General features: G+C 36.0%; 1 long non-coding RNA gene across 5 annotated transcripts; it reads left to right on the plus strand.

Moving 5' to 3' along the window:
* The first annotated feature begins 6,577 nt into the window (after positions 1-6,577).
* Positions 6,578-9,525, plus strand: LOC123266760. Of its 5 annotated transcripts, XR_006509856.1 has the most exons (5): positions 7,425-7,439; positions 8,573-8,642; positions 8,719-8,942; positions 9,053-9,173; positions 9,311-9,525. It is a non-coding gene; the product is annotated as an uncharacterized LOC123266760 (long non-coding RNA). The 5 variants fall into 5 exon arrangements; XR_006509855.1 differs by lacking the exon at positions 7,425-7,439 and adding an exon at positions 6,578-6,592 and having other exon boundaries at positions 8,573-8,942; XR_006509853.1 differs by having other exon boundaries at positions 8,573-8,942.
* Positions 9,526-14,090: the final 4,565 nt, after the last annotated feature.

The following is a 14,090-nucleotide window of genomic DNA, read 5'->3' on the forward strand; positions in this document are numbered from 1 at the left end:
ACATATAAGCATATATAGTTATATATACTTATATATAATTGTATATGGGACTATATACAATCTTGCATGGCTGTATATTGCTCCATATGTAGTCATATATAATTATATATAACCTCATATACAATTCTATATATAATCATGTATGATCATATATAATTGTATATAATTATATATGTGATTCCATATATAATCATATATGATTATATACAATTATATAGAATCATTTTTTCTCGGGTATTGCTCCATATATAGTCATATATAATTATATATAACCTCATATACAATTCCATATATAATCATGTATGATTATATATAATTCTATATACTTATATATAATTGTATATGGAACTATATATAATCCTGCATGGTTGTATATTGCTCCATATATAGTCATATATAATTATATATAATAATATATAACCTCATATACAATTCCATATATAATCATGTATGATTATATATAATTATGTATGATCATATATAATTGTATATAATTATATATGTGATTCCATATATAATCATATATGATTATATACAATTATATAGAAACATTTTTTCTCGGGCTGGTAGCTTATATAAAAAAGAAGTAATAAAACAAACATAATAAGATATTAAGAAAATACTTGAGTATTTACAAATATTACAAAAAATATAATATCATGTTGAATTAATTATGATTATAATAAAAATTGACTGAAGATGTATAACTGAAGATGTTCAACTAAAGAAGTTTAACTATTAAAGATGTGAGGGATAAGATACAAGTGAGATTTACATTAATATGTTTAAATATTAACTTGATTATTAATTTATTAATTTGACTCGATAGATTGTTATCTTAAAGATATTAATAGAGCTGCGCTTTCATTGGTGCTGCAGTTATGACTCTGGTTGAAACTCATGAAGTCAAGACTCTCATAATTTACAGATATGTAATTACATATGTTTAAGATCCTGAGTAATGGTGAAGCTAGCATAATATTATTTTTTTGCGTTCGGAGAAACCTTGTATGAACTTGGGGAAAAAATATTGGAATTTGTTGCAAGAATCGGGAACAATAAATGCCTCCCTTTAATAATCCTATTATTAGGAGTACTGAAGCACAAATTCTTCTTTCTTCCTACGTTAATATATTAGTATCAGCACACATGGCATGGTAATCAGATCCTCTTTCAGGATAGACACTATATTTCTTATAAGCATAGTATTGTAAGAATTGACGCTGAATTTTTTCAATGCTAGAGATGTGATTTTTCCCTGGCGGATTCGTGGTCACGATAAAATGATCGTCAAACGACGGTAAATGCACCGTAAATTCACAGTGTTGATAAATGATCGTCGCTTGACTATCGAACAACCGTCGTTTGACAGTGCCTGACGAGTATCGTTGTGAAAATTTTTCACTATTACTTTATGGTTTTTATTCTGTATAGTTATTATACTTCACTCGTCGGAAAACCAAATTTTTACTTGGTTACCCCGATTTTTTACCTAAGCAAAAATCGTAAATCATCAATCGATCGTTTGTCATTCGAAAACATATAAATTGTCAAAAAACCGTAACTCGGTGGTAGATGCACAGTGGTCTGTAAGTGAAACGACCGTATAATGTCGGTAAGTTAGAAATTTTTACAAGTCAACGATGAGTAAGTGCTGACTATATTTTTTTTTTATTTCATTAAAAATTTTCAAAGTATATAAAAAGATAAGCAAATGAGAATTTTCAGTAAATACTCGGGATGAAAAATTTTAAAAAAACAAATTAAATTATTGTAATTTTGTTCATTTCTAAGTAAAATCATAAAAAATTAATCAGATCATATACAATCAACAGAGATCCATCATTTCAATACTTTTCAGAAGAGTTTATGACCTACAGCAAGTGTTGAATTTTTTTTCATAGTTTTAAATGAAGAAACATAATATTTTTTGTTTATGACAAATGTAATAATAACTATTGTTTTTTTAATCGGGAAATATTTTTTTCAACAATTCATTAGTTAATAAATTATAATTCATTTTCAACTCAACTTTTAACATATTTTCTATACCTCTAATATTTTCACTGTAATTCTACAAATTCGGATCCATTATTAAGGATTTGAGTTTTTTATTAGACGAAAATTTTAATTTCAAAATTACGGCAAAATTGTTTATTATCAAGGAAAATTATTATGAGATATTTTTTTTTTTTAAATAAATTTTAAGCAATTTCGTTTCCAGAACTTTTTTATACAATTAATAATTTCACCGTAATTTCAAAATCAAGATTTTCATAATTATCAAAAATTTGAATCATTAATTACGATTATTATTTTGAATTTACGGAATAAATATAAATTTATTTAAGCTATTTTTATCTGTAAAATGAAAAAAAAAATTGACTAAGTTTTGACACCTTATGAGGTGACTAAATAAAATCCTTGGGCAGTGTCTCAGATAGCTTAACTCGTAGAGCGTTGACAACTCTAATCCCTCAAGTTATAGACCCATAAACCTGCTACCTAATAAAAGTAAAATTTTCGAGGTGATAATAAACCAGGCAATCCTCAAAATCTGTAAAGCAAATAACATTTTACCTGACCAAATGTTTCGGGTATCAAACGGCTCTGAACTATCATCGCTTTCTTACAATATTTCAAACGGCCTACAACAAGGTACAGTAAATTCACCTCTTTTATTTAACCTCTATACCATTACACTATTATCTCTATACGGACTAAACGTAGACGAAGACAAGAAAGCCATAGCGTTTGCCGACGATCTCCTAGTTTATGTCACCGGCAATAAATCAACAGTTATAAATACCTCACTCCAGATGCTCTTCGAAAATATCAATAGCTACTTCCACACATGGAAACTTAAAATGAACACCTCTAAATGTGAATCAATCCTATTCCGACCGACATTAAAAAACGCACATTGTGATGTCAGAAAAAATTGGAAAAATTTCCAAATTCAAGAAAACAAAAACTCAAACAAACTAGTCCTTCATAAAGACGTAGTAAGATACCTGGGTGTTTACCTAGACAATAAACTAAAGTTCTACTCACACATAGACACACAAATTACCAAAGCAAAGAAACAATTTAAAAGCCTGTCTAGATGATTCTATTCTAAATTTCTGAATAAAAGAGTAAAAATTTTGTGTTACCAACTCTTGATTAGACCAATAATCACATATGGTTGTCCTATATGGTTTAACATCCCACCTATTGAAATGGAAAAGCTGAGAAATTTGAAAGACAATGTCTGAGAGCTTGTCTGAACATGTACAAGACACCTGACTCAAATTACACCAAATACTATAGTAACCTCACACTCTTAAACTTAGATAAAATAGAGCGTATCGACAACCATATCATACGTCTATGCCGCAATCACTTTGCTAGTGCCTCCTCCTCCACAATAAACAGCTTAATATCTGGTCCATTTTATCCACAACCAGCATATTTTCAAATAGCAATGAAGTCGGGATTCACTCCTCCCGAAATATTCACTTACTTGGACAGTCTGGGCTACATACAAGACTCAAACAGTATACCCCTAATATACCACGTCAAAAGAGGTCCCAACACAAAAGCTATTACTTATGACCCAAAAGCATTATCATTCTTAGACCTGAAATACTGCACCTCAATACCCCTCAAAGATACAACAAATAAACCTCATTCCCGCAAAGAGTATTGGTGTACATCAACTAAGTAAGCAGACTAATGCACGAGGAAGAGAGCTGCTAGAAGCTCTTTCTACACTAGATGTAGTCTTGCTCAACAGTGGTGACACGCCGACCTACACCAAAGGTGACGCAAGCTCGATTGTAGACGTCACTTTTGTCAGTACCAGCTTTGCTAAAGGTAATACTAACTAGAAGGTACTGGACATCTACACTGCCAGTGACCATCATGCGATACTCTGGGAAACGTCAAACGACCAGAACCTCAGGGGCCTATCAAGCAATTTAACACCGTCGGTTGGAAGGTGAAATCTCTTGACCCAGAAGTATTGCTAACAGCCCTCGATAGTGATCCGATAGAGACTGGATGTGCAGAAGAACATACTAAGGCCCTGATGATGCGAGTAACACAAGCTTGTGATGCCAGTATGCCTCGCAAACGTGTTATGAATTCAAGACCTGCGGTATACTGGTGGAATGATCATATCAGCAACCTCCGTAAAGAGTGTCATCGAAAGAGAAGAATATCTCAGCGTGGCTATCAACGACCTAACTCTGCAGTGCTGATCGAAGAGTACAAAAAAGCTCGTCGTGAACTTAATAAGGCCATAAAAGAGAGCAAAGGAAGATGCTGGAAAGAGCTCATATACGAGGTCGACAAAGACGTGTGGGGTCGGCCGTATAAGGTGGTCATGACGCACCTGAAGAAACAACAAATGCCGTCACCTACGTGTCTCCAACTCCTTCAGAAAATCGTCACTGCGCTGTTTCCACAGCAACACAGTCTCAATTATCAGTCAACGCAAGATGAACTGGACGACATTCCACCTGTCACTGAAGAAGAATTGTTGGAGGCCTGTAATCGGGTAGGAAATAATAAAGCGCCGGGATTGGACGGAATTCCTAAAATAGCCTTGAAAACCATCATAAAGGCAGCACCAACATTATTTCTAGACGCTTACAACGCATGCCTCAAGTAGGGGACTTTTCCTCGTAAGTGGAAACAGCAATGGTTAGTACTTTTACCTAAAGGAAAGAAACCGCCAGAAGAACCGTCATCTTACCGACCACTCTGCATACTAGATACGGCGGGTAAGATATTTGAGCGTATCATCCATCAGCGAATAGATGCAGTAGTCGACCCACTCTTGACAGACAACCAGTATGGTTTCCGGAAAGGACGATCAACCCTGGACGCGATCAACCTGGTTGTTAATACGGCCAAAGAGGCAATCGCAGGAACTAGATGGAAGGGTGGAACGATGCTTGATGCCCGACTCAACTTCAAGCAGCAAGTGGAACACGTCTGTACGAAAGCGTCAGTAGTGAGAGCTAGTCTCGCACGATTGATGCCAAACGTCGGAGGCCCAAAGCAGAGCAGGAGGCTACTATTGTCATCAGTAGTCACATCGGTGCTCACCTACGGAATATCCATTTGGGCTGACGCACTCGAGGTGCAAGATTCATGGAGAAAAGCTGGACCAATATATCGTATGAGTGCCCTACGAGTTGCAAGCGCCTTTCGAACAATATCAGAGGAAGCAGTTTGTGTCATTTCCGGAACTTTGCCGCTCAGAATCCTAGCTGAGGAAAGACGGAACCTTTACCAACGAAAGAGGACAACCACACAAAGTGCCGAGGAACTCAGAGCTGAAGAACGGCAGAACAGAATCGCACGATGGCAATCGCAGTGGGACGCCGCGACAACAGGGAGATGGACACACCGTCTCATACCGAAGATCGACGTTTGGCTAAACCGAAGTCATGGCGAGGTCAATTACTATCTGATGCAGTTGTTGTCAGGACATGGATGTTTTCGGACGTATCTTCACCGCTTGAAGCATGATGATTCACCGGAGTGCCCGTCCTGCCCAGGAATCAATGAAGACGTGGAGCACGTTTTCTTTGAGTGCCCACGATTTTACCCACAGCGAGATGAGCTGGAGATGATCCTGAAGAAGAAAATCCAACCAGAGACAATAGTAGAAGCAGTGTTGTCATCAAGAGCCTCCTGGAACGCCATCAGCACATTTGCAACAGAAGTCCTTATAGACTTGCGTTCCATCGAAAGAAGAAGAGCAAATGACAACAACTAGAAGAAAGGTAAAACAAAACCTTAGCTACCAGAAGAAAGAGCAGTAGGTAAATCCTCCCCTCACGAAGTTATGCCTAACGGCGGTTTCCATGAGGGATTAGGGGAAAGAGGAAAAGGGGTTTAGGGTTTAGTGGGTAAGGGCGCTAGCGTCGAGTTTTAGTATGACACTACGTCGAGTCGCCACATATCCAGGCCAAACAACTATGCCTAGAATCCGTAAAAAGGATTTCCCCCCCCCCTTAAAACAAAAAAAAAAAACACACACACACACACACATACAGCCGCATGGACACCATCGCAGGAAGAGTCAGGGAAGCTTCCTGTGACCTAAAAACGTCGAGATCTGATGAAAACCCGATTTTGGCAAAACGGGGTAAAACCAATAACTTCCCGATTTTTGAAAATTTTCAATTCTCTCAGCGGGAAGTTAAAAATCATTTTATTCTATACTAGTCGTTCCCGCCTGCTTCACTGGGCGGATTGTAAAAGGAAATAAATAAAATTTATTGATAAATTTATAAAGGAAACAAATTAAATTTATTGAAGTTTAAAAGATATGTCCTTTAAAACTGAAAATTTTCAAAAATCGAGAAGTTATTGGTTTTACCCCGTTTTGCGAAAATCGAGTTTTCATCAGATCTCGACATTTTAAGGTCACAGGAAGCTTTCCTGACTATTCCCGCGATGGTGTCCGTGCGGCTGTGTGTGTGTGTGTGTGTGTGTGTGTGTGTGTGTGTGTGTGTGTGTGTGTGTGTGTGTGTGTGTGTGTGTGTAAACCTCTTATAACTTTTAAACGGCTCAGCCGATCGGATCGAATTAGGTGACGATCCAAAGAGTATTATTGCCATTAAATTTCGTGAAAATTTGAATCGATTCGATTCGCTAGATTTTGAGAAATCTCAAAAATAAAGATTTAAAAAAATCGTTTTTTTGGAATAACTTCTAAACGGCTTTACCAATCAATTCCAAAAATTATTCAGCTCTTAAGCTTAAAAAACCACGTCGATTGCCATCAGTCCCATCAAAATCGGTTAATTCGTTCGAGAGTTATCAAAAACGAAAAATTTCGAAAAAAGTGTTTTTTTCACATAACTTCACGATTTCTTTTTTTATCGTTTTTGACGAAATAAAATAATTATTAGAGCTAAAAAAATCACGTCAATCGCTACCAAGAACGTGAAAATTGGTTGATTGGTTCGTGAGTTATCGTTGTCGAAAAAATTCGGAAAAAGTGAATTTTTCAAATTTCTCTAAGATTTTCGGTTCGATCAGTTTGTGTTCAAAAGTATATCATAGATTCTGAAAAACTGCGTGGAATACTGCCAGCCGCGTGAAAATCGATTCATTCATTTAGAAATTATTGCAGTTTGAAAATTCAAAAAATACTGTTTTATTAAACTTCCATCAGACTTTTGAGCTCATAATAACATTCAAATTGTATTTTTGAGCTCGAAGAGCTCAGAAACGTCATAAGTGTAATTTCAAGCGTTTAAATAACGAATTGGCGGGAAGTTGCAGGGATGGCCTTTAGGGACAACCGTTTTCCAGATTTTTTATAATATGGGCAGCAATTATTTGATAACTTCAAACAAAAAAAATTTATCATTTATTAGTCATAGTGCGTCAGTGTAATTATTTAATTGTCATAAAACAACGAATGTGCCTTTGTTAGTTATATTCAATAATAAAAATAATACTAATAATAATAGATAGATAGATAGATTAACTGGTTTATTTGACCTTAAAGCCTTGCTCCCTCAAGGCTATCAAAGTAATATACATTATACATTAATATTTATAAGTTTACAATAATTTTCTTGGCAAATAAATTTTTAATAACAATATAAGTATAAATTTCTAAATATAAGTGAATTGTTTATTTGAGAAACCCCATAAGTCAAAAATACTTAATTTTTCAGGAGAAACAAAAAACATTTTTCTCGGTTAAGTTTGCATAAACATCATGAACCAATGATGAATGATAATAATGTTAGTATCCCTAAAAATATTTGAGCATAAAAATATTTAATTGTTAATTACTACTACTTATAATAATGATTCGAAGTCGATTGACTTATGGGGTTTCTCACCAAAACGAACAAAATAGTAATGAAATCATTAATTGATCAATTTTTCTCCGTCAATCATTTATTATATTTATAAAATAAAGTACAAAATATATATTGGAACTACAATTAACGAAAATTATAATAAATCATCTATTTTTTAATTCAAATTAGTGAACTGAGAGTCAACAATAAAACAACGTTTCAATTTATCACAATTTAACTTCATAAAACTAAAATTGCAAAAATTATTGAAATCAAAGTATTTAACAGTAAATATAATTTATTTTTATTCGGTTATTATTTATTTTAGAATTTAAATTAGTTAAATCAAAGTCAACAATAAAACAACATATTTTTAATTTTAATCAATCAAACGAATATTGTAAAACCGGAAAATCCTGTGACAGCCACATGAAAAAATTATGTGGCTGCCACAGGAATGTATCATGTGGCAGCCCCAATTCTTTTTTTTATGTGTATAGGTAATGATAATGATATAGGAACCAATACTATATCTTTATGCGAATAGATCCTATAATTGTATAGAAATCATTCCTATAATTATAGAAACCATTACTATACCATTATAAGAAATGTTCCTATAATTTTTGGAAAATTTCCTATAATTATGGGAACTGTTCCCATAATTTATAGGAACACTTCCTTTAATTGCCTGGGAACTGTTCCCATAAAATTATAGGAATAGTTCCCATATTTTTCTTTCCGTGTAGCTGAACATCTTTTTCGAGAAGGAATATAAACAAGCGATTCTGAAATTCAGTCAATAAATCATCTACAGTTGTAAGCCTAGCTGGCAACGAGTTCCAAAGTCGTATGCGTTAAATTGAAGATGATTTATCGTAAATGTTACTTGCAGACCTTGGTAATCGCAAGTAATCTTGTCTAATATATCTCCTCGGCGGATTGCAACATCCAGGAAATGCAGCTATGAGCCAAACAACTGTCGATTATTTAATCGAATAATAATAATAATAATATTTTCCTGATAAGCACAATATATAAATCGGCACCAAAGTTAGTTAGACTTATCTTCGACTGCTTGTCTAAAACACTATCTACTGCTTCCTACGCTTCGAAACGGTGAGTAAATTTTAAAGAATTATTTTCATAAATAAAATAAAAATATATATATTTATGAGTTTTACCGACTAGAACTATTTATAATTATCTATTAAATTATTTTTATACAGCAATCAATTGTTCAAAAATTAAAAAATGTCAAAACTCATTGTGTTGATTGTTTTGATTGCTGTTCTGGCAAATATATTGATTTCTTCATCTGTCATGGGCTGTCAAGGGAACGGTCAGGGTGTACGTATTATTTAATGTTACTTATATTGTTGATATTATTTTTCTCACTTATTTGTATTGATTATCAAATTTCATAGAAATTCTTAATTAATAATTAATTAGTAACTATGATTTATTTACTTGCATGTTTTGTTTAGTGTATAACTACCGCTTCATGCTGCAGCGGTTTGAGATGCGATTATAGTAATCTTCACGGTGCCGGCGGGAAATGCATATAATGAAATTACTTCTTTTACTAAATGTTGATGTTACTTATGTAATTAGTCACTAAATATTTTTCTAATTATTCACCTGTAACAGCAACTATAATTAATGAATTAATCTGTCAATAAAGAATAACAGAACCAATGTATTTTAATATTCTTTCGATTGTTATTTACAAATCCATTTTATTATAATCGTTAAGATCCATAAATGATATTTTCTATAGATTAAACAAATTCATAATATTAGGTGTACAAAAAAGTTCTACCCGTTTTTTGACAAAAAAAAATATATTTAAAAATTTTTAATAAAATACAAATTTTAATTAAAATAACCATCATCAGCATCTACTACCCTTTGCCAACGCTCAGGCAATTGATGAATCCCACGGCGATAAAAGGCTTGATCTTTTGATGAAATGAAATCATCCATTGTTTTTTGTATTTCTTTTTCATTTTGTTAGTGTTTGTCAGCCAAGTAATTTTGCAATGATCGGAATAGGTGAAAATCACACGGTGCAAGGTCTGGTGAATACGCCGGGTGCGGTGAAACTTCCTTCCGTAAATCATTCATAATTTAGTGGACAATTGAACTTCTATGAGGCCTGGCGTTATCATGCTGCAATCTCACTGGTCGAGGTTTTTGTCGCGCAAATCGTCTTTTACTGTTGATTTCATTAGCTAATTTTTTTAATTGACAACTTCTGTAGCGTTCTCCGGTAACGGTTTCTCCTAGTTTGAGTAACTCATAATATAGTACGCCCCACTCATCTGACCAAATACAAAGCAATATTTTTTTCCCAAAAACATCACGTTCTGGTGTTGATGTTGTTGGTTGTCCTGGGTCTATCCAATGTTTTCGACATTTAGGATTCTCAGAGTAAACCCACTTTTCGTCCCCTGTTACTTAGAAAAAAAGGCGTCATAGCGCTGTTGACTGGCTGTCAATATGGGATTCACCATAAAAATTATGAACTAGTTATTGACTCCCATTATTTAAATATTATAAAGCATACAATTAATTTCGATTATTTAATTTTATAAATATTTCATGTACTGTTAATTAAAAAAAAATTAGGAAAACGGTTGACCCTAAAGGCCATCCCTGCAACTTCCCGCTAATTCCGTTAATACCTGGCCGCTTTTTTGAGCTCTTCGAGCTCAAAAGTGCAATCTGTGTGTTGTTTTAAGCTCTCTGAGCTCAAATAGATACCTTTTCTATGCTTTTGAGCTCTTTGAGCTGATAAAAGTCTGATAGAAGTTTCATAGAACACCTATTTTTTGAATGTTCATACCGCAATAACTATTGAATGAATGAACCGATTTTTACGCGGTTGGCGGCATTCTACGTAGTTTTTTAAGCCTTATAAATAATTTCTAAGTTTCAATTGGTCAAACTAGAAATTTCGGAGTAACTCTGAAAAAACACTTTTTTCGGTTTTCTTTCGTTCACGATATCTCTCGAACGAATCAACCGATTTTGACCGGATTGGCGGCGATCGACGTGGTTTTTCAAGGTTGAGAGCTGATTAGTTTTCGAGCTGATTGGAATCGATCGGTTGAGCCGTTTAAAAGTTATCCCAAAAAAACCACTTCAGAAAAAATTTTTTTTCCTACTTTTTTTTTAGATTTCTCCAAATTTCTCAAAATCTATCGGTCCGAATCGGTTCTAATTAACAGAAAATCTAAGTTCGGCAAAGCCCTTTCGAATGGCACCAACCGCGATGAAATCGGTTCAACCGTTCAAAAGTTATAAGAGGTTTACATACTTACACACACACACACACACACACACACACACACACACACACACACACACACACACACACACACACACACACACACACACACACACACACACATACACACCTGAAGCGCCAGCCAATGCCATCACCTACGTGTCCACAGCTCCTGGAAAGAATAGTTTCTACGCTGTTTCCTCGACAAAGTAAGTTCGGCTATTCTTCATTGCCAGTAAATCAAGAAGATATTCCACCTGTCACAGAAGAGGAACTGATGGAGGCGTGCAACCGAGTAGGGAATAATAAGGCGCCGGGATTGGATGGAATCCCGAATATCGCATTAAAAACAGCTATTAAAGCAGCGCCAAATCTATTCTTAGATACCTACGATTCGTGCCTCAAAGAAGGGATTTTTCCTAGAAAATGGAAACAGCAAAGACTTGTACTTCTCCCTAAAGGGAAGAAGCCACCGGACGAGCCATCATCCTACCGACCACTCTGCATGCTGGATACAGCGGGTAAGATATTAGAGCGTATAATGCACCAACGAATAGAAGCAGTCGTCGATCCACTCCTAGCAGAAGGCCAGTATGGTTTCCGGAAAGGACGATCAACGCTGGATGCGATCAACCTCTTGGTCGATACAGCTAAGGAGGCAATCGCTGGAAAGAGATGGGAACGTGGCAGAAAGAAGTATTGTTTAGTGGCTGCCTTGGACATCAAAAATGCCTTCAATTCCGCTAACTGATACTGCATCATGCGAGCTCTCGAAGATAAAGAAGTGCCAGGATACCTGCGCAGAATGGTAGCAAACTATTTTACAGACAGAGTCCTCAAATATGACACTAAAAACGGTCCAAGGGAGTACGAAATAACCGGAGGAGTGCCACAGGGCTCGGTTTTGGGTCCTTTGCTGTGGAACATCATGTATGATGGTCTCCTGAGAGTTGCATTACCATCAGAAGTGAAACTTGTTGCATATGCCGATGATGTAGCGGTAGTGATTGTCGCGAAACACTTGGAAGAGATCAATCTGGCTTTCGATATCACATTTAGCCGGATTAATCTATGGATGGAGATGATGAAGTTGGAGTTAGCCAAGCACAAAACTGAAGCTGTGCTCATCACCAGCAGAAAGATCGTAGAAAACATCAAGCTGAATGTCGGCGAGCAGGAGATCACATCGCAACCATTTATCCGATATCTGGGGGTGACGCTGGATGCCCGACTGAACTTTAAACAACAGGTCGAACACGTAAGTGCTAAAGCATCAGCGGTGGTAACTAGGCTATCAAGACTGATGCCGAATGTTGGAGGCCCGAAGCAGAGCAGGAGACTATTGCTGTCGTCAGTAGTCACATCAGTGCTCACATATGGAATATCCGTTTGGGCAGACGCGCTGGAGACCCAAGAATCATGGAGGAAAGCCGGACCGGTCTACCGATTAAGTGCACTGAGAGTTGCAAGCGCCTTCCGCACAATATCCGAGGAGGCAGTGTGCGTCATTTCTGGAACTCTGCCTCTTAGAGTCCTAGCTGAGGAAAGACGGAACCTATACCACCGAAAGAGGTCATCTACACTGAGCGCTGAAGAACTGAGAACTGAAGAGCGACAACATAGTATAGCAAGATGGCAACTACTATGGGATGCTGCGGAGAAGGGAAGATGGACCCATCGACTTATACCAAGGATTGACGTTTGGCTTAACCGGAATCACGGCGAGGCCAACTACTATCTGACCTAGATGTTGTCAGGACACGGCTGTTTCCGGGAGTACCTTCATCGCTTTAAGCACGATAATTCCCCAGAGTATCCGTCTTGCCCAAGAGTTGCTGAAAATGCGGAGCACGTTTTCTTTGAGTGCCCTCGTTTTAACCCACAGCGTGATGAGTTAGAGAAGATCCTGAACAAGAAAATCACACCAGAGTCAATAGTAGAAGAAATGCTATCATCCGAAGCTGCCTGGAACGCCACAAGCACGTTTACCACCGAAGTACTTACAGAGCTGCGTTCCATTGAACGAAAAAGGGCAAATGACAGAAACTAGAAGGAAGGAAAAATAACACCTTAGCCACCAGAAGGAATAGCAGTAGCTAGATCCTCCCCTCACGAAGTAATGCCTGACGGCGGTTTCCATGAGGGATTAGAGGAAAGAAGAAAAGGGGTTTAGGGTTTAGTGGGTAGGGGCGTTAGCGTCGAGTTTTAGTATGACGCTGCGTCGAGTCGCCACATATCCAGGCCGAACAGCTATGCCTGGAATCCTTAAAAAGGATTCCCCCCCCCCTAAGATAAAAAAAAAAAAAAAAACACACACACACACACACACACACATACAGACATAGTGACACCCTCGCGGGAATAATCAGGAAAGCTTCCTAGGACCTCAAAACGTCGAGATCTGATGCAAACTCTATTTTCGAAAAACGGGGTAAAACCAATAACTTCCCGATTTTTGAAAATTTTCAATTTTCTTAGCGGGAAGTTAAAAATAGGTCATATAATTACATGAAAAAATTAATTTAAACTCGGCAGTTAAAAAAAATGCTTTTCTAACCAAAGTTGTTAAGAAAATAGACGCTCGTAAGCTGATTTGATGAACTGGTGGTAACTTTATTCTTTTTAATAATTAATATTTAATATTTTGAACTGAAAGTGATTTTTTTTTTCAATTTTTTAATTAATTAGAATTTAATAAAAATTTATTTGATCGTTATTCTTATTACAGATAATTTAATATATTTAAAGATAATTTAGGGTGTCAATATTTAGACCCCCGCCAATAATTGGGGCTTTTACCTTATTAATATTTATTCATTCCTGCTATTTCAAAGTTGAGTATTTCAATATTCCCGGGCGAATTACGACCACGTCGGTAATCTAGACTCAATAAAATAAATTCACGCGCGGCCACTAGAGTTAGGACATAACACATAACACCATCTATTGTGGGATTTATCCTAGTCGATTCATGA

This window comes from Cotesia glomerata, linkage group LG6 (genome assembly GCF_020080835.1).
Source record: "Cotesia glomerata isolate CgM1 linkage group LG6, MPM_Cglom_v2.3, whole genome shotgun sequence".
NCBI classification, from domain to species: domain Eukaryota; kingdom Metazoa; phylum Arthropoda; class Insecta; order Hymenoptera; family Braconidae; genus Cotesia; species Cotesia glomerata.